This window comes from Sander lucioperca, chromosome 19 (assembly GCF_008315115.2).
Source record: "Sander lucioperca isolate FBNREF2018 chromosome 19, SLUC_FBN_1.2, whole genome shotgun sequence".
Classification (NCBI taxonomy): domain Eukaryota; kingdom Metazoa; phylum Chordata; class Actinopteri; order Perciformes; family Percidae; genus Sander; species Sander lucioperca.
Genome location: NC_050191.1, coordinates 986,475 through 1,005,816, shown reverse-complemented (window position 1 = coordinate 1,005,816; position 19,342 = coordinate 986,475). Strand labels below are relative to the sequence as shown.

General features: G+C 40.8%; 2 long non-coding RNA genes across 3 annotated transcripts; both read right to left on the bottom strand.

Annotated features, from left to right (window-relative positions):
* Positions 1-72: 72 nt before the first annotated feature.
* On the bottom strand, positions 73-431 carry LOC118493837. The gene is made up of 2 exons (XR_004895866.1): positions 273-431; positions 73-204 (listed from the first exon to the last, which is right to left on the bottom strand). It is a non-coding gene; the product is annotated as an uncharacterized LOC118493837 (long non-coding RNA).
* Positions 432-5,042: 4,611 nt separating this feature from the next.
* On the bottom strand, positions 5,043-13,994 carry LOC116053495. Of its 2 annotated transcripts, XR_004895864.1 has the most exons (4): positions 13,386-13,994; positions 13,173-13,301; positions 5,750-5,954; positions 5,043-5,641 (listed from the first exon to the last, which is right to left on the bottom strand). It is a non-coding gene; the product is annotated as an uncharacterized LOC116053495 (long non-coding RNA). The 2 variants fall into 2 exon arrangements; XR_004105853.1 differs by lacking the exons at positions 13,173-13,301; positions 13,386-13,994 and adding an exon at positions 6,122-6,266.
* Between the last annotated feature and the right edge of the window lie 5,348 nt (positions 13,995-19,342).

Here is a 19,342-nt window from a genome sequence, read left to right as displayed (position 1 = left end):
AGTTCCTGCGGGACCCCGGTGCACCTTAGGGTTCGCAGGAAAAAGAGTCTCTGCTGAGCCTTTTTCCCTATCTCCTTAGTGTTTACTCCCCAGGTCAGATCCTCTGCTAGATGCACACCTAGGTATCTGAAGCTTGGGACCTGTTCCACCTCCTCTCCATGTATCACTGTATTAATGATATTGAACAAAGAGAAATGTTCTCTCCTCGTCTTAAAATGGTCATAAATCACTACAAGAGCAGCCTACTTCCTTTTTTACTGCTGCAATGAAACGCTTGGCTAACCTTGGTTCTCTGAGTAAAGAATATTTTTCTAGTCATATTTCTTAATTTAAGTTTTCTTCTTCTAAAATGGTGTTAAAATCTCGCCTCGTCTCGTTCTCGTGAACCCAATCTCGTGTCTCATCTCGTGAGCAGTGTGTCTCGTCACACCCCTACAATATACCAAACATACCAAACTCTCTTGGCAAACGGCCTTTGATCCGGAAATAATCTCTAAAATCAGCCCATGTGTGAAGACACCTTTAAACACTTCCATCTGCCAGAATCTACACAACTGAAAGAAAATGTGTGTAGAGAAATGAGAGAAAATTAGGCCGGCTGGGTTCTCTAAACTGATTTGCTATGATTAAGAGGTTAGCTGAATTCATTACTAACTGAAGAAACATAATTATAGATGCCATGTGGACAATGGATCAAATAATCTGTCGCTTGTAGTGATGAACCCACAGATTATCAACTTTAAATGTGCAGTTCCACTCAGCTTTATAGAGCGTTTTAATCCGTATCTGCTGGATATGTACAGTAAATAAGCAACTGTTTGCTAGCACATTCACCATATCAGCTTTATAGGGATATATATACATAAGGATATGTCACTGTTGTATTTACAGCTTGTTGCGCTGCCCACAAGTAGCCCAAAATGTGTTGATTTAGTAGTTTAAGGCCTCTAAACACCCACACAGGTGTTTCAGTTATTCTGGCTGATTAGACCACTGCTCAGGTGGAAGGTGGGCCAAAGCTTTGATGGAAATGGATTAGGTCACAAATTTTCATCTACCAATAAGAATGATAAAGCTGTCATAACAGGTGTAAAAAAGCTAACAGGAGACTCAGGAATTTATAAATTACAGTCTACACCCATACAATGCTGGGAAGAGGTTTAATGAGCTTGATCAACTAAAAATGTCTGTGTGAACGTTCAGAGCCTTTAAATAAATACTACAACCTTATTGCTGGTTTATGAGCCTGAATAAGCAGATAAATCATTTGAAAAGTAGAGTAATTGTGGTATGACTGATAACAATGAATGTGAAAAATGTCAAGGCAAACTGTATTTGCACATGTTCAAAGTGGATATTCACATTTAACTTTAAAAGTCCAGCCTCAGCTACTGTATGTGGCTCTCATGCACCTCTCTTGGTGCTAGATACTGAAATGCATATTAGACTTTCAGACGTTAGATAACTGTTAGAAACTCTTATCTCTGTGAATTTAAATATCTTAATAAGCAATATGAATTGTACAGATGTGCTGTTAACCACCTGATAAAAGTCAACCATAGGACTCTGAAAATCAATGAGCAGATGCTTAATTCACTAATGACTCATCAGGTCATACTCAGCTGTTTGTAACACCAAAAGTAAAAGAAAGAACAATGCAGGAGCGGTTATTTGTACATACATTTATTTAACATAATGTTGTACAGTATATAAATGGTCACATTAAATGCTTATTGTTTCCAATTACTCTTGGTAAATCTTGCAGCCAAAGAAGCTGAAACTTTGAGTAAACTGAAACAGAACATGCACTTTAATGGTAATTTTGCCTTCTGTGCAACCAAACAGGTTGGAGAATTAATTAATTCCACTACCAAGCTTGATTTATATCAAACAAACAAACAAACAAACAATCAGACATGATTTGTCTGTATGATTTAATAGGTTTGTAACATGTAAGTACTCTCACCAACCATGACAATCCAAACCAAAGGTCTGTTTTGATTGTCCTAATTGGTGTGTTCAGTCCACCTGTAGATGTTGCAACAAGCCACCAGATGGCTTGTTCCTCTGTATAACAAACTACTTTTTCTTTAATATTCCTTTAGTTTTACTGCCAACATGTATGAATGCCAAAAGTATGTTTATATGCAGTGATGTTTTTTTGCAATATGAAAGTTTGATCGTATTTGTTCAGATGGCAAATAAAATTATTTTTGTAAGGTTGTGTAATTTTGTGTCAGAATACTTTGCAGTATATTGTGTGCACAATAACAAATGATGTCAGTCAACAACAAAGAGTGGGCTCCAGTAAATTGAATGTGCTTTATTGCATGCTCATAAATATAACCATCCATCAATCCATCCATCTTCGTCTGCTTATCCGGTGTCGGGTCGTGGGGGGAGCAGCGCCAGCAGGGGACCCCAAACTTCCCTTTCCCGAGCCACATTAACCAGCTCCGACTGGGGGATCCCGAGGCGTTCCCAGGCCGGGTTGGAGATATAATCCCTCCACCTAGTCCTGGGTCTTCCCCGAGGCCTCCTCCCAGCTGGACGTGCCTGGAACACCTCCCTAGGGAGGCGCCCAGGGGGCATCCTTACCAGATGCCCGAACCACCTCAACTGGCTCCTTTCGACGCGAAGGAGCAGCGGCTCTACTCCAAGCTCCTCACGGATGACTGAGCTTCTTACCCTATCTCTAAGGGAGCCAGCCACCCTCCTGAGGAAACCCATTTCGGCCGCTTGTACCCTGGATCTCGTTCTTTCGGTCATGACCCAGCCTTCATGACCATGAGGGTAGGAACGAAAACTGACCGGTAGATCGAGAGCTTTGCCTTCTGGCTCAGCTCTCTTTTCGTCACAACGGTGCGATGAATTGAATGTAATACCGCACCCGCTGCGCTGATTCTCCGACCAATCTCCCGCTCCATTGTCCCCTCACTCGCGAACAAGACACCAAGGTATTTGAACTCCTTCACTTGGGGTAAGGACTCATTCCCTACCTGGAGAAGGCACTCCATCGGTTTCCTGCTGAGAACCATGGCTTCAGATTTAGAGGTGCTGATCCTCATCCCAGCCGCTTCACACTCGGCTGCAAACCGATCCAGTGAGTGCTGAAGGTCACAGGCCGATGATGCCATCAGGACCACATCATCTGCAAAGAGCAGCGATGAGATCCCCAGCCCACCGAACTGCAACCCCTCTCCACCCCGACTACGCCTCGATATCCTGTCCATAAATATTACAAACAGGATTGGTGACAAAGTGCAACCCTGGCGGAGGCCAACCCTCACCTGAAACGAGTCCGACTTACTGCCGAGAACCCGGACGCAGCTCTCGCTTTGGTCGTACAGAGATTGGATGGCCCTGAGAAGAGACCCCCTCACCCCATACTCCCGCAGCACCTCCCACAGTATCTCCCGGGGGACCCGGTCATACGCCTTCTCCAAATCCACGAAAACACACGTAGAAAAGGGGGACCACCACCCCAGTCTGCCACTCCAGATTTTCGTCAGATTTTGAGAGACTCATCCGCTCCCCATTTCCGGGCGAGTCCCGACTGCCCTGTCCCCGACTGAACATGTTGGGTCGGCCCAAATGAATGCCGACGGCTCCTCAGACGGCCGACGGCATGGGACACACTGAACAGACTCGAGTCACGGACCTCGCCAGACGGCCCGACGCCTGATTATCGAGCTGGTGTGTCAGCTCCTTTAGGCACCGTCCCAGACTTCCACGCAATGTTGAAGAGGCGTGTCAACCAAGACACACACCACCCAGAGCCTTGAGCATTTCTGGACGGATCTCATCAATCCCAGGGGCTTTGCCACTGCGGAGTTGCTTGACTACATCAGTGACTTCCGCCTGGGAAATTGACAACATAAATATAACCTGCAGTAAATAATACACAATAGGTAATACTTGACATTTACTGAGGAAAATCAAACATACTGTTCTAAGAAGTTATTGAAATTAAGAAGAAAGATTTCCCTACATTGTGAACCATAAGCAAACAAAACCACTTAAACTGCTTTCAGATATTAAAAGACAGACATGAGGAAAAGATGACAGCCTGCAAGACCATTTAAATCAAAAGAAAGGAGATGTAAGTTGAACCAGGGGATGTAGGTATCACAATTAAAGGACCAGTATGTAATACTGATAGCTAGCGTTTAAAATGGTTACTGCAGTCCAAATTCAAAATACTGAAAAGAGTCGTCTACCCCAGGCCCTCCTCCCTAGCGTCAAATGTTCACAGGAATTGCCAGGTTGAGAACACTAAACCCAATGTCACACAATGTTAATGTTAGCTTGATGCTAGTCTCGCATTGCCAGACATTACTCCGTAGTTGCTAGATGCTGCTATGTTGTTATAAAAGCCCATGCTTTCACAGAGCTCTGTACCTGGCTGACAGTCTCCTTTTATCGACTAACTGTAACAACAACAGCCCCTCATACATAATTGCATAGTTTTACTGTTCTTTGTGTTCATTGTCAATTCAATTGAATAACATGTCAAGTCTACAGTTTAAGCAAACTCTTTTTTTGCTCATATTTCAATACTGTGAAAGCTAAGGTACAATCTCAGACTATTTTATGTTGTATATTTTCTTAAATTGTTTGCATTTGGAAACTCTTGAAATTATATTGTACATTAAGTAGGCTATTCACAATAGTGTAGTTTTGTCGCTTGTGTTCTATTTCTCCTTGAATAACATGTTGAGTCTACAGTTAAAGCACTTTCATGCATGTACTTATAAGGTCATTTTAGTTTTCATACCCATATTTCAATGATGTGAAAGCTAAGTTACAATCTCAAATTTGCACTATTTATGTTTTATATTTTTCAGAATTTGGAAGTTATCATAGTTTAAATTAAGCATAAAAAGTCTGCCCTTCTGGCAATACTGGTGCAATACTTTGTCATTGTATGCAAGATTTTATTTCACCTAAAAAAGTTCAAAACAACAGAGTTTAAAGCAAAGGTTTATTTGTCAAATTATTCAACTGACAAGTTGTGGGTACAGTGGCAGCTACATACGAGTTTTTTTTTAAGAGCAGGGTTATCCAGGGTGCTCTCATCCAACATACAGTAAAAACAACAATTTAAGAGGGTATCAATAGAGGCTCTATGCAGACTGATTACAGTTTGATGAAGTAAAGAACAAAGCACACTGAGACCGATCCATAGTTGATTCCAACAGTGTGGAGGCCAATTAAGATTTTATATAAAAACTATAATTGCATAAATGGTTGACAAACTTTGAATCACCACTGTAGCACAACACAGTCTGTTTTCCTAGCTACTTAACAACACCACAGCATTTCAGTTATTTTTTTCAGACATATCTTTGGGTGACATTTATGAGGTACAACAAGGCATCTTGGAAAGGTGTATAGTCATTGTTTACCACATGATTAAAAAGAAGAGAGATGTCAGGGTAGTTTTCTGCAAAGTCTTGTTCTGCATGACATCTATCCTCCTCAGATGAAAATGGGTCAGTTCCAAAAACTGACACCCAACTCAGCGAGGATCCAAACTCTTGCTCGTACATGTTTGCCACAACAGAGGCATTGGGCAGCAGCTCTTCAGAGATTTTAGCTGGACAGCCACCTGCTGCGAGTTCATTGGGTATCCCACGTCCTAAAACAAGGAAACAAATAACTAAAAGCAATGCCATTTATGCTGTATGTGGTTGGAGTGTGAAAAAATAACTGCTTCAAAGGGTTGTACATATTCAGTTTAGCATACCTGGGATCCTGTGTGCATTCCACGATTGCACCACTCTGCCTAGTCCAATTTGGCTTAACTGACATGTCAGGGTTGAAATGCAGAATTTAGTCATATTGTCCTCCATGTTGAGGACTTCTTGGTCCAGCAGGTGTACCAGGGCCTGTTTCAATGGGTAGTTAACACGATTGTTAACCTCAGGCCAAATCCTTTCCACTCAAAGATTCTGTTGAACACAAAACACGATTTCAGAGGGAATGAAAATGTACTAGATTATAGATTAGTTTGGGAAATTAATTCCCATTTTAAATGCTTTCACTCCTTATTTGTTAGAATAAAAAAAGCATTTGATTATATTAGTTGTACTGTTTGTCTGTATTACAAAAACCTCACCCTTGTTGATGTTGTTTGAAGGTATGGTGGCCTGCTAGGGTTGTGTCTATGTCTTGACAGCATCTCTTGCATGTACAAGCACATGTAAAACTCCCTGCCATGGTCGACCCTGAGTTGGTCCCACATCCCATGGTTAACCACTGCAGTGTAAGTTCTTACAGGAAGACTTCATATTCCTTTTTCATCACTCCTAGTTGATCAGCTGTTTCTTGGCGTGTCACTTGTCAGTAGTCAATCAGATTCAGCTGTGTTGTTAGTTAAACCAATCAGAGTCACGACAAATGCCCGACTCTGATCACAGCATGACATCCTGTTTTAAATCTGCTCTCTCCTTTGCGGTTGTCAGTTGTCGTTTCAGGAATAGAGTCGTTTCAACCACCAGAAGTCTCGCCCACTTCTTTGGGTATCGTCAGCGCTTGGCTCTTGATTGGTTCCTGTGCACTTTCATCACCACCACCAGTGTCTGGACTCCATCGGGGGATATGTTTGGGTTCATCTACGTGACGTGACGTGTGTCACTCCAAACATCACAAGCTTCTCGTTTTGGTCCAGGTGAATTTTATGGCGCATATATTCCGCATGATACGGGATGGGGATTTAGGCTGCGTCTCATTTCTCTGTCTTAACCCTTCCCCTTACCCCTACCCCTTAGTTTTGCTCGCTCACGTGAGAGTAAGTGCTGTCCCAATACTCATTTTGGTCGAGGGGTAGGGCTAAGGGGAAGGGCTATATACCCCTTAACGCCAAGCAGCGTATCCAGGGGTATCCAGATTCATTGCGCAACAAGGAAAATGGCTGCCAGGTCGACCAGAAAGACCCATAAATGTAAGTATTTTCGGCTTAAAGAATTGATTTAAAAAATTACGACGGTCTTGTTTTGTGCTCTACACAGTCCTGTACATATATATTTGCAACCATATTTGTAATTGAAACGTTTTTAAAAATCGCTAGCTTGCTATGCTAACGCTAACGCTAAAGTTAAATAGGGTTGGGTATCGTTTGAATTTGAACGATTCCGATTCCTTGTTTCGATTCCGGTTCCTAACGATTCTCGATTCCGATTCTTTTAAGAGGCAGGGTCAAAAAAGTTTAGGATATTTTAAATGAGCTAGCTAACAAACGGTCTTTCTGAAGGAAATAGTCTGACCTTCTCCATCAATTTTATGATTTTTTTTTTTTTATTTCTATGAACTTTTTACTTTTTATGAACTTTACTATGAATTTCTCACAGGGCTGTTTTCAACTACAATATAAATATCAAATCTATGAACTTGAATATAAATATTATAAATTATGAATATATTTTCACAGGGGTACACTTTCCTCAAGAGAGCTTTATTTTTGAAAACCTCATGAAAACACATTTACACATGAGTGTATGATGCTGCAGGTACTTAAACATGTTACCGTGCTCCCACTGATGGGCTAACCTGGTGCAGAATAGCAAATAAACAATAAGAAACAACTTGTAAAACCCAGTCCAGATTAGCAGCAGGTACAGTATAAAATCAGAAACAGTTCTTGTTTAGGAAAATGACCATTTTCAGGCAGGATGCGTGAGCGTTCTGGACAGATAGTATCTCCTGCTGTGGAGAAAACGCATTCGCTGGGTGTAGAAGAAGCTTGAACGCATTAATAGGAGAAAGCGAGATTTGACAGCAAAGGATAAGTCTTTTGTTGGTTCCACCACCATGCAGCAGGGTCCTCAGACATAAGGACCGGTGGAACTTCCTGGTATATCTGCAGCTCTCTCTCCACTCGTTTCTTGATGGACATGGAGCTCTGCTGTGACACTATGTTCTGTGCCTCTTCCTCAGCGAACAGCTCCTCCAGTGGAGTCTTCCTGGGCAGTTTGCAGGGAGGCTGTTGCTAAAAAACAAAACAAAAGGTTCACCAGTATTATCACTAAAAAAAGGGAAAACCTCCATTAAAGGCATGATCATTATTTAAATTGAAAACCTATATAATATCAGCTATCGTACACTTACACTCTCCTGCTCATCCTCATTCTCAGACTGCATGGTGTCCCCATCAGCTCCACCGTCTTCCTCTGTTGACTACAAAGAACATAATTAGCATTTAGATCTTAGATCTTAATAGCTGAAAAGGACAGTTGTGCATGAATGACATTTCACCTGTTCAATCAGATTTTTCTGGATCTGGTCCCAGATGGTGTCATCATCATCCAATTTATGTTTAAAGCGTGGATCCAACGCAGTGGCCACTTGGAGAAAGTTCCTGATCTCATCATTCTGCAAAACACATGTTCTTTAAATGTTTTAACAAGCCACAGGATATTTCTATTCTAGAACAATTTCTTTTCAGGTGCCCTGCCTCAGTCACTTACCTGGTAGCGCTTGGATAGGTTTGCCCAAACCTGTTTTTTAAGGTTTGACACAAAGACTGTGTCTCCCTCTTTTACAGCCAGGTGTGCTTCAAGCTTTTTGAGGATAGGCAGAATCTGTCCGCATGTGGGACTCTTTTCGGAGGACACGCAGAGTGTTGAGGTGTAGAGCACCTTCATCAGGTTGATGAAGTCTTCAGGTTTCCTAAAATCCTCCTCAGTTAGCCGAGCAAGTCTGTATGTAAAAGAATTAAGAACACATAGATTGGAGTTAGAAATATTCTCTTTTTTTCTTAACAAAACACCTAACATATGCACTCCCTACATTAGCACATTCACATTCACTCTAATACTGTTCTTTGAATTCGTATTTTGTGTGTACTGGTATTTTTTGTCTAAACTTGTATATCTATCTCTACCTGTCCCTATCCATATTTTTTCTCAGCCGTTGATCCAAGCTGGCTGCTTGAATTGCAGGGTACTGCTCTGTGAATCTCTCCAGCATTAGGTACAGAGAGTTCCACCGTGTTCTCACATCAAGTATGAGTGAGTGTCGGGGCAGCTCTGACAAAAACGAGAACATCAATTTTAAGTCATATAACAGATGCTTTTCATCCTAGGAGACAAACAATACTTTTGTAAAATTGGATTCAAATACTGTAGTACTACTCTGCAGAGCTCATAAATAATAATAAGATAGATCAGACATATAAAGTCATTATGTGTCAATGCACAACAGTTAAATAAAGTGAACTTTGTGTGTCTTACGTAGAAGTTGCTTCTCTTCGAGAACCACCTTGGCCATTGAGCACCTCTTCATCCACACAACAATGGTTCGGACCTTGGCCACCCACTGACTCACTGAATTTAGGGAGTATAGACTTTGTGCTGCTAAATTAAGTGTGTGGGCGAAACGGCACAGTTTCACAAATCGCAGGCGCTTAATAGCCACATCCATGTTGGCAGCATTATCTACAGTGACTGCTACAATTTTATCAGATATGCCAAACTCTGACAGAACATCACTAATTTCCTCTGCAACAACACAACCGGTCTGTGCTTTGTACACAGCCTTTGTTTTTAGCACTTTTTGCTGCATTTTGCCCTCTTCTATGTAGTGTGCTGTGATGGTGAGGTAGTGGTCCTGTGTGATGCTACTCCAGCCATCACATGTGAGTGCAACAGCGCTGACTTCACTGAGCTCTGTAATAATGTTAGACTTCTCAACCTTGTACCACGATGGGATTAATGTGTTTGACAGGTAATCCCTGGAAGGTGGTGTGTATTTGGGGTTTAGAGTTTTCGCCATGTCCCTGCAAACATAAACAAACATGTAATGTTGCTGTTACTGTTTAGGGGAGCGTTTCCCAAAACCATAGTTGCTAACTAAGTTAGCAACTTTGTTGGTTGCAATGCAATTTCCCATTGCCAACCAACCTAGTTGCTAACAGGTTAGCAACTATGCTTTTGGGAAACGCACCCTAGCTCAGTATCAATTAGCTTAGCTCTATCGTTATTGCTTAACTAACCTAAATGTTGGTGATTCCACCTCTGAAAAGGGATGCAGCCTTTTCACGATGTGTGCAGTGACCTTTCTGTGGCACTCTTCCTTTTGTTGCACAGACATCTTCCCCCTTGCCGCTATGGTGAACGGAGTAGGCTCAGCACATCGCAGAGTCGTGGAGTCACCAGCCTGGCTAACATTCGCAATCTCAGGTCGTAAATTGTCTATGAAAAAATACGTGGGCTAATTTGTTAGCTGCCTCAATGTTGGCACAAGACATATTATTTATTGTATATGTATTGTTTTACTTACCGGATTCGGACTGCAGTGCAGTCACTGCGGTGCCAGGCTGGGGGTCGGAGCCAGAGGAAGAGGCAGCGGAGGACGGTCGGCGCAGCGCGTCAAAGACGGGGCACACATTTATTTCTACTCCATGAAATCTTGTTGCAAATGTTGCATTTTGCCGAGATTTCGTTCCGTTTAGAAAAGTGAAGCCACACTTTGGACCGCCGACGTACACTATCCATGTTCGACTCGCTCGGTTATGCCAACGCCTATAACCAACGCTTCTTCGTTGGTCTCAGCGGTTTCTTCTTCCGGTCGGCGGACTGTGAATCGAAACTAGGAATCGAAATTTAAACTTTTGAACGATTCCGGGAAAATCTCAAAGCTAGTCCCGGTTCCAATCAATACTCGATACTCGATACCCAAGCCTAAAGTTAAAGCCCATCTTGCAGGGTTTATTTTCTAACGAATTTGCACAATTTGCTTGTTGGTAATAAACATTTAAACTTTTTTACCCAACAACATCAAATACAATGGATATCACAAAACGGAATAAAATACGAAAATGTAGTACTATTTTACAGCAGTTTGCAATGATTCTCTTTTCCCCCACAATGCATTGCATTACGTCACGTTGGGGAGACGACAGACAAAAGCCCCGTCTCGGTTCACTGTTTATGGTCTCGGTCTGTGCCACTGGTCTTGCAAAATGTGGCTTTTGGTCTCGACCGAGTCCATGTGTCTTTATTATGTGTATAATAATATTGGAGGGAAAGTGAAACACAGCTTGGACGGGGATGCTGTTTGGCTTTTCACAAGTTTAGACAGCTAGCTATGCTGACGTTTGCTAATGTTAGCGCAACAGCGTTAGCCTAGACTGCTAGCTAGGTAAATATTAGGAGTTTCCTATATCTGCGTCCACATTGTCAACATAAGACCTGTGGCGTTAGTGCTCCTTTTGTACCATAATTTTATTGAATTAAATGTTAAACTTCGCTCCTACGAGATGGGTGGGTTTTTGTTACGTTACACACAAAGCTAACTGGCTATAGTTAGCCTGTACGTGTGCTAGCGGACATTAGCTAACGTTGCGTAGCCAGCCAGCTACTTCGGCAATCGACAGTATTGTCGCCCACAATCAACCTCTGCTGCTAAAAGCAGTCAACCTGCAGTGATGTTTGAAATTGAGACACTTGTGAATGTGTTAGCTGTCGTGGTTAGCTCGCTGAAGTAGCTGGCTGGCTACGCAACGTTAGCTAATTCCTCTAGCATAAGTACAGGCTAACTGTAGCCAGTTAGCTTTGTGTGTAACGCAACAAAAACCCACCCATCTCGTAAGAGCGAAGCTTAACATTTCATTCAATAATATTATGGTACAAAAGGAGCACTAACGCCACAGGTCTTATGTTGACAACGTGGACGCAGATATAGGAAACTCTGAAGGCAGTCGTAATATTTACCTAGCCGTCTAGGCTAACGCTGTTGCGCTAATGTTAGCAAAATGTCGGCGCCAGCTGTCTAAACTTGTGAAAAGCCAAACAGCATCCCTGTCCAAGTAATAAATAAACACTAGGCAAATATGTTGTTACTGGAGCTAGGCTACCATCAAAACGTGAGATATCTAATCGAAAATGTGTTTACAACGTCGGGGGATTTTACAGGTGGGACTGGCAAGTTAGCCCATAGCTAGCATGATGCCTTCTATTTCTAGATCTAGATAAGTTTACCGGTACTTATCTGAACTAACGACACGATCACTGTCACTAAATATAAAGAAAACATTGACTTTCACTCGGTGCTATTCACTGACAGTAAAAACACCTCTTCCTCATCCCAGTCAGTCACCATAGTTCTAGTACTAGGCTGAGGCACGTCTCCCCAACGTGATGTCACCACCGAATTGCATTAAAAAACCCACTAATACCAAAAACGACAAAAACTGGCCTTTAACACTATTTGGAGACATTTTTAACAATGACATACATATGTTGAGTGCTTTATGTACCCATTAATCAACAGTGGTGGTTAACCTGCAACATAGGCTTTAACGTTAACGTTAGCTACATTGCTTATTTGCACAACAGTCCCGCATTTCTCTGCCTTGAATGGACTCCATGTATGTCTACAGTGTTAACTAAACTCCATTAGCAGCGAATTTCGTTTGATATCAGTGTATAACACTACTTGCTTTGATATGTACTTTACATATACCGTCCTGTATCACACAGGGACGCCGGAGGAAACCCAGCAGCTGATCCACTTTCTGGGCTGAAAACGAGCAGAAGTTTCTGCATTCATGTTATAGCCATTCATTATTGTATTTGTACTGTATTATTGTAAACATGTGTAATTCATTCCTGTTCATGCACCGGTACATTGTTTTTGGTTATGATACAGGACACTAATGAAAGAAATGGGGTATGGAGGGAAAGGTTACTGGCCAACAGGCATCAGACTGGGGTCTGGAATTTCAGAATAGCTGTAGTTTTTTGTTTGTTTGTGGTCTTGTGGTCAGCTTTTTGTTAACAAAGAAAGTGTTTCTGAACATCAATGACATTCAAAACCGTGATAACTGAAACAGATATACAACACACCATGCAATATACAAATATTTATTGCAAACAGACCTAAGTATGTATGATGATGTAACCAAGTGGCGTCTCATTTCATAGGGGTATGTTTTCACCCCTACCCCTTACCACTCGTTTTCGAGGGCTAGGGGTAAACTAAGGGGTAGGGGTAAGGGGTAGGGGTAAGACAGAGAAATGGGATTCAGCTTTAGATTACGAGCACCCTGAAGACATTTTTTTATATTTTGAGCCCAGAATATTCACGAACCATTTCTACATCAAAGAAATTCTTATATGCATGCAACATCATGTACTGTAGGCCTACTTCATTCTTAGCATATGACTTACCTGGCGTCGGAATTCGTGGTATGGCTGATGAATCTCTCTGAGGATTTTCCCAACTCGACATTCTCCTGCATGCACCCCCATTGAAGACAGATAGCCAGTCATGAACTTGCGGCCATAAGATGGGCCCATCTGTTAAGAAAAATACAGTTATTTGCTACAACATTTGAAAGACGGGCAGGATATAAAATGTGAAAACCTAAATAAAAAACTTACTTCATATATTGATCCAACAACAGCCCTCTCCAGTTCTGTGTCTGATACATGTCTTTTTCGCTTAAGGTTGTGCTGAACACAGAATCTTCTCACACTCATTTCAGAACATCGCTGGATACCCATCTGCTGCAGCGTTATGGAAATCTCTACGTGTCTTGCCAGTTTCAAATAAGTCTTTAATTAAATCAGCATATGGTTCCAGTGCAGCCATGGTGTCAATACGAAATTACTCAAGAAATACTGAGTCATTAACTTACAATCACTGCATGATTGAGGTTTTCCAGGCTTCTTTTAACTGTTTTCCAAATTGCGGCAAACTTCCAAGTGCAACACACGAAGAAGACAATAGGTCCGTGACCCGTGTATCATCCGATCATTTGTTTTTGTTTTCACATATGAAAACAACTCCTTTTTCCGTTTTTCCGGTTTTTTTTAGAAAAACGAAAAAACGAAATTATGACTTGATTTTTGGTTTTCCCGTTCTTGCACGGAAATCAGAAAAACACTTGATATTCTGATTTTCCCCTGTGGGTGGTGCTAAATCTGATTGGCAGGATATGCATTCATTGTTTTTCAAATTAAGAGTTTACCCACACTGTATTTGTTAGCCTGTAAAATGAATAGTCTATATGTAAAATTAATAGTCTATATGCATGCTTTTTGTCACCCAATTATTTGGCTTAACTCACTGAAAAAATCTATTGAAATAGCCTAAATGTAAACATGTTCACGCATTGACAGACAAAAGGCACGATCTGTTTTTGTAGGAGAGGGGAAGACCCACCTCATCTCATCGTTTAATCCTGTTGTGTTCAAAGTCATGTTAAACCATTTTTTGTTCCCAGTCAAAAATAGATAGTACTCTAGTCCTGCTATATTCATACATATATAGCTATATATACTCCGCTATGTTGCGTTAGCATACAGCTGCATAATAGTTTCAAAAGGTCAAAAATCGCAGATAAAGGCTTCTGAACCAAACACTACCCAATCGGACATGTTTCAGCAGCAATGTGACCCGGAATTGGAGAATTTAACAACACTGCCAGCTAAGATGACATGTTTACTGCCGTTAGCATGTAGCTACTATAGTGGTATACAGCAGTGGTGGCTGGAAGAGCTCATCCCGTCGAAAGGACACTTATGTACGTTTACACTTCATCGCATTAATAATATACAGTCTATGGTTATTAGTCTTGATTGTTTGTATGACTATTGTATAATAAAGATTTAATACAAAAAAAAAGTTGTGATGTTTGGTCGCTGTTGGTCGTCAAGTGTTTCAACGCACGCGTGGTACAAATCGCACAGGGACTGAGCCCTGTTCCACGCGAGCCCAACACAGTCCAACTTTTTCCTGAATGCAGATACTTTATCATGTACCAAAAAGACATGGCACTCCTTTCCATAGATCATTTTATTATTTTTAATATTTTTTAAATATTTCCCTGCTTTTTCACGCCTACTATTCTAACCTTTTCTCAGAGTCTCTCTCTTTTTCCAAAGTGACAGATAAAATCTCTTACTTTTGACCCAAACAGGTGTTACTTTATGTGAATGTATACATTTTTAAATGGTTTCTTAAAAATGTCCTTGGTAACTTTGGCCCAAAGTAATCTGTGATAAACAGTATACTATGTTTCATCTGATTATTTATTATCGTCAAAATAATCCAGCAATTATGTTTTTTAGTACTCGATCGAATTCAAGATGTATAAGCTCAGATCAATGAGGAATACAGGCCATAAATAACAAATATACAAAAAAAAATTGTATTATTCATAAGAATTTAAGTTAATAAAAACATTAAAACAAAGAATTAATGTATTATTTAAATTTGTATGATGAGTATTATGGAACGGTCATTTTGTCAGTCATGACAGACTGAGAAAGTAATTTGTCCCCAGGGCCATACAACTCTACAATGCTTCACTAAGGAGAAGAGGAGAGAGAGACTTCTCTGTCTGTCTACCTCTCCTCCATCTCCACCACTTCCACTACCTCCTATAATAACAGTTATGTACTGACTGTCCACTGGCCCACTGTATACTGTTTACACTGTTTACTGGCTATATTAGCCCATATATGCACAATCCCTCCCTCCCTCCCTCCACCCGCCAGCCTGGACTGAGGTCTAACATAACTTAATACTTGAACAATGGCTGTAACACTATTACTTCAAACCTCTAATATTGACTTTTGATCTCTTATATTGTCCATATTTAATGCTGGTCTCTAGACTTTATCTTCGCACTATTGGACCTATTTGCACTACCACCATGACACACACCCTCATACTGAATCGCAGGGTCTGTCCCTGCCCTGTCACTGCAAGCGTCTCATGCTTATACATCCCTTAGTACATTCATGTGGATTTTTTATTTTTTAATTTATTTAGTATTATTATTTTTTAATTTATTTAGTATTTAGTATTTTTTCTTTTATTGTCCATGCTATTCATGTGGATTTGCTTCTTTTTTTTATGATCCTGTTTATGATGTATGTGTATGTTGTGTGTGATGTCTTAAGCTATTGGGACCTTGAATTTCCCCTTGGGGATCAATAACGTATCTATCTATCTATCTATCTATCTATCACAATATATATATATATATATAAAATCTATCAAAAAATGGTTTAACATGACTTTGAACACAACAGGATTAAACGATGAGGTGGGTCTTCCCCTCTCCTACAAAAACAGATCGTGCCTTTTGTCTGTCAATGCGTGAACATGTTTACATTTAGGCTAGTTCAATAGATTTTTTCAGTGAGTTAAGCCAAATAATTGGGTGACAAAAAGCATGCATATAGACTATTAATTTTACATATAGACTATTAATTTTACAGGCTAACAAATACAGTGTGGGTAAACTCTTAATTTGAAAAACAATGAATGCATATCCTGCCAATCAGATTTAGCACCACCCACAGGGGAAAATCAGAATATCAAGTGTTTTTCTGATTTCCATGCAAGAACGGGAAAACCAAAAATCAAGTTATAATTTCGTTTTTTCGTTTTTCTAAAAAAACGGAAAAACGGAAAAAGGAGTTGTTTTCTCGTTTTTTCGTTTTCATATGTGAAAACAAAAACAAATGATCGGATGATACACGGACCATGATAACTTCATTCATAAACGAATAACGAACCATTTTTTAATTTTCCGATTAGGCTCTATGCACGCATCACTTCCGCATTGGCTTAAGGATGCTTGGACATTTCCGGTTACCGGAAGAAAACATTAGACAGTGACAGTAGACCGTTATGATGGCAAAGATGAAGTTTACAAGGTGTTTGCTGGAGTTGCCGAAAGTATCTGTTAATGATATACGGAGGGTCGTCTGGACATCCAGTACGACACCATGTAGCAAACTGGATAAAGGCTTCAAATTTTACGTTTCTTCTTTTCTTTGCAACTTTGAAGGTAATTTGCTAACGCTAGCTAGCCTTGCTTTGGTGTTTTAAGTCATTACTCCGTCCTGCTTCAGGTTAATCATGCTTTAAATAAAGTTTAATCACGTGTATATACCTCTCACTTCATGTGTTTGTACTTTTATGAAAGTATCAGGTAAAAACAGGGCTACAAATGAGATCTCTGTGAGAGCCCACTGCTACTGCTCAATGAAGAAACTAAAGCCACCACACCAGCTGAGAGTAGGACTAGATTAAGTGACACGTTCAAAGTTCTGTTGAACTTGTTCAAGGTTCCGTTCAACACATGTTTTACTCGTTTAATGTTACCACAGCTTTGATTGCCATTGCTAAGAGAACACTTTAGAACTTTAGTGGTTTTCACGATAGCTGAACAGTGATAGCCTAATACAGACCAGGGTAGCTGAGTGGGAATTGCCATGCTTTGTTGTTGGGTCTGTTGTAAACAAATTGGAGTTTGGTTTGAAATGTAAACAATAATGAGATTACTACTTTTTCCTGACTTGATGACTGTGTAACCAGGTTCTAATCAGCCTTCAAGATTACCTGCAAAAAAAAAAAAAAAAAAAAAAAACACCTCAAGGTCTGGGATCACTACTTCAATACTTTTAGTAATGTCCTGGTTCGAGGGATAATAAGATAGATATCAAATGAACTGACACTTAATACTAATTTGTCTTTGGCTGTAGATGATTATTGACTTCACACAGAGAATGAAAACAAACACACAGTAACTCTTTTCAAGAAAATAGTATTATTCAAAATGTCCAACAACGCATATTACACTCACATTTTAAGTTTTGCTGCAGCAATAGTCTCTTTAATTTAGTTGTGCACAACCCAGTACCTGTTTGAGCTCAGTCTAAAAAAAATGTATCCGACACGATCCTCCAAATCCACAGGAGGGAAAGACCTTACTGGTGAGATAGTAGAAATGAAATCCAAACTCAGGCCTGAAGTTCAGAGTCCAATCCGCTGTCCACCACGCTCTCTCTCTCCTGTTACGGCTAGCAGAGTGGAAACACACCGCTCCTCCGTCGCACCCGCGCTGTCGCTCTCACAGTCCACCACACAGTCAGCTATGTCAACAGATAAAAGTTTTCAGACACCACCATCAAAAGAAAGGAAAAAAATAAATCCCTTTTCAGGATGTTATTTCCTTATTTTTTCTTGCAGAGCTAATGTTGGCCGTTTCTCCCTCTGTAACAGGCTAAGGAAAGAACGACACCAGAGCTTCGCAGCTGCCACCTAGTGGGCATTACCGCAAAGTGTTTGCTACTGCTGAAAAGTGTTGAGAATTAAAATGACTCGATTAAAACAAAGTGGCATAACCTCAGCTATTTGTGTCTGATTAATAAGTAAAAAACAGGAAACTCATACTTTGTGTTTATACTCATGTATTATATCTGAAGGAATATTTTAGCTTCAGTTCTAATTAGCTTGGATGAATGTACAAAATGTCCTATTATGATGACAAATATTGATCACACAAATCATATCATCCCTGCTTAAAACTTTAAACACAACCAGCCAATTTGGGGTTGGTTACATCCTCCCCTACTAAACTCTGACGTCCTCGTCAGATATTTCCATAGCTGCATTCATCAGATTCATTAACATAACAGTTTGAGTTTGCATCATTGCCATAAGGCTTAAAAGATCCAACTTTGGTTTGCTATCCACTGTCTGCTGAGTACAACTGGCTGTCCAACCTGTATAATCCTGAAGTTTTACTGGCGGACGTCGTTCACGTCTGGGTCTCTGGGGCATAGCTGAGGCTTCCACAGTGCCTTGTATTTGTGAGGTTTCCTCAACCGTATCACAGGTTGTACTGTCACAGGTAGGTATTGAGGCAGGACTTTTACAGGGCTCTGGAGCACAAGTGGATCTGAATGTGGCACCCGTACAGGTCTCTTCAGAACAGGTAAGCGGACAGGCTGGGATTTGTTCTTCATCACAGGTTTCACCTTCGACTTGAAAACCGATTTTCTCTCCTTCACTCAGAAAACTGAGATTCCCTTCATCAACCAAGAGACTGTCTTCTCTGGTCTCGTTTCCTGGCATTTGGAACTCTGTCTCAGGATTAAGGAGAACTTCCTGCTAACAACTATCCTCTTTACTCTTTGTTTGTCCCTCTCCTACTCTGGAGCGTGTGCAAGGTTTATCAACTCTTGTGGATACCTGTTCCTCATGAACAATATGCTTGACTGGCAAAAACCCACAAGGTAGCAGCAGGTCTCTGTGTAACACACGCTCTCTTCCATCCCCATCTTCTGGTGAGACAACATACACTGGGATGTCTGTATTAGGCTGCTTTGTGACCACATATACTGTAGACTCCCATCGATCTGCTATCTTGTGTTTCTTCCTGATGTTCACATTCCGCACTAAAACCCGGTCCCCCACATCAATGGCAGCAGTGGTTACCTTGCTATCCCATCTTCTCTTATTAAGCAGCTGCCGCTTTTCAGCCGACTCAGTGGCTAGTTTGTAGGCGTACTTCAGTCTTTTCTTCAAATCACTC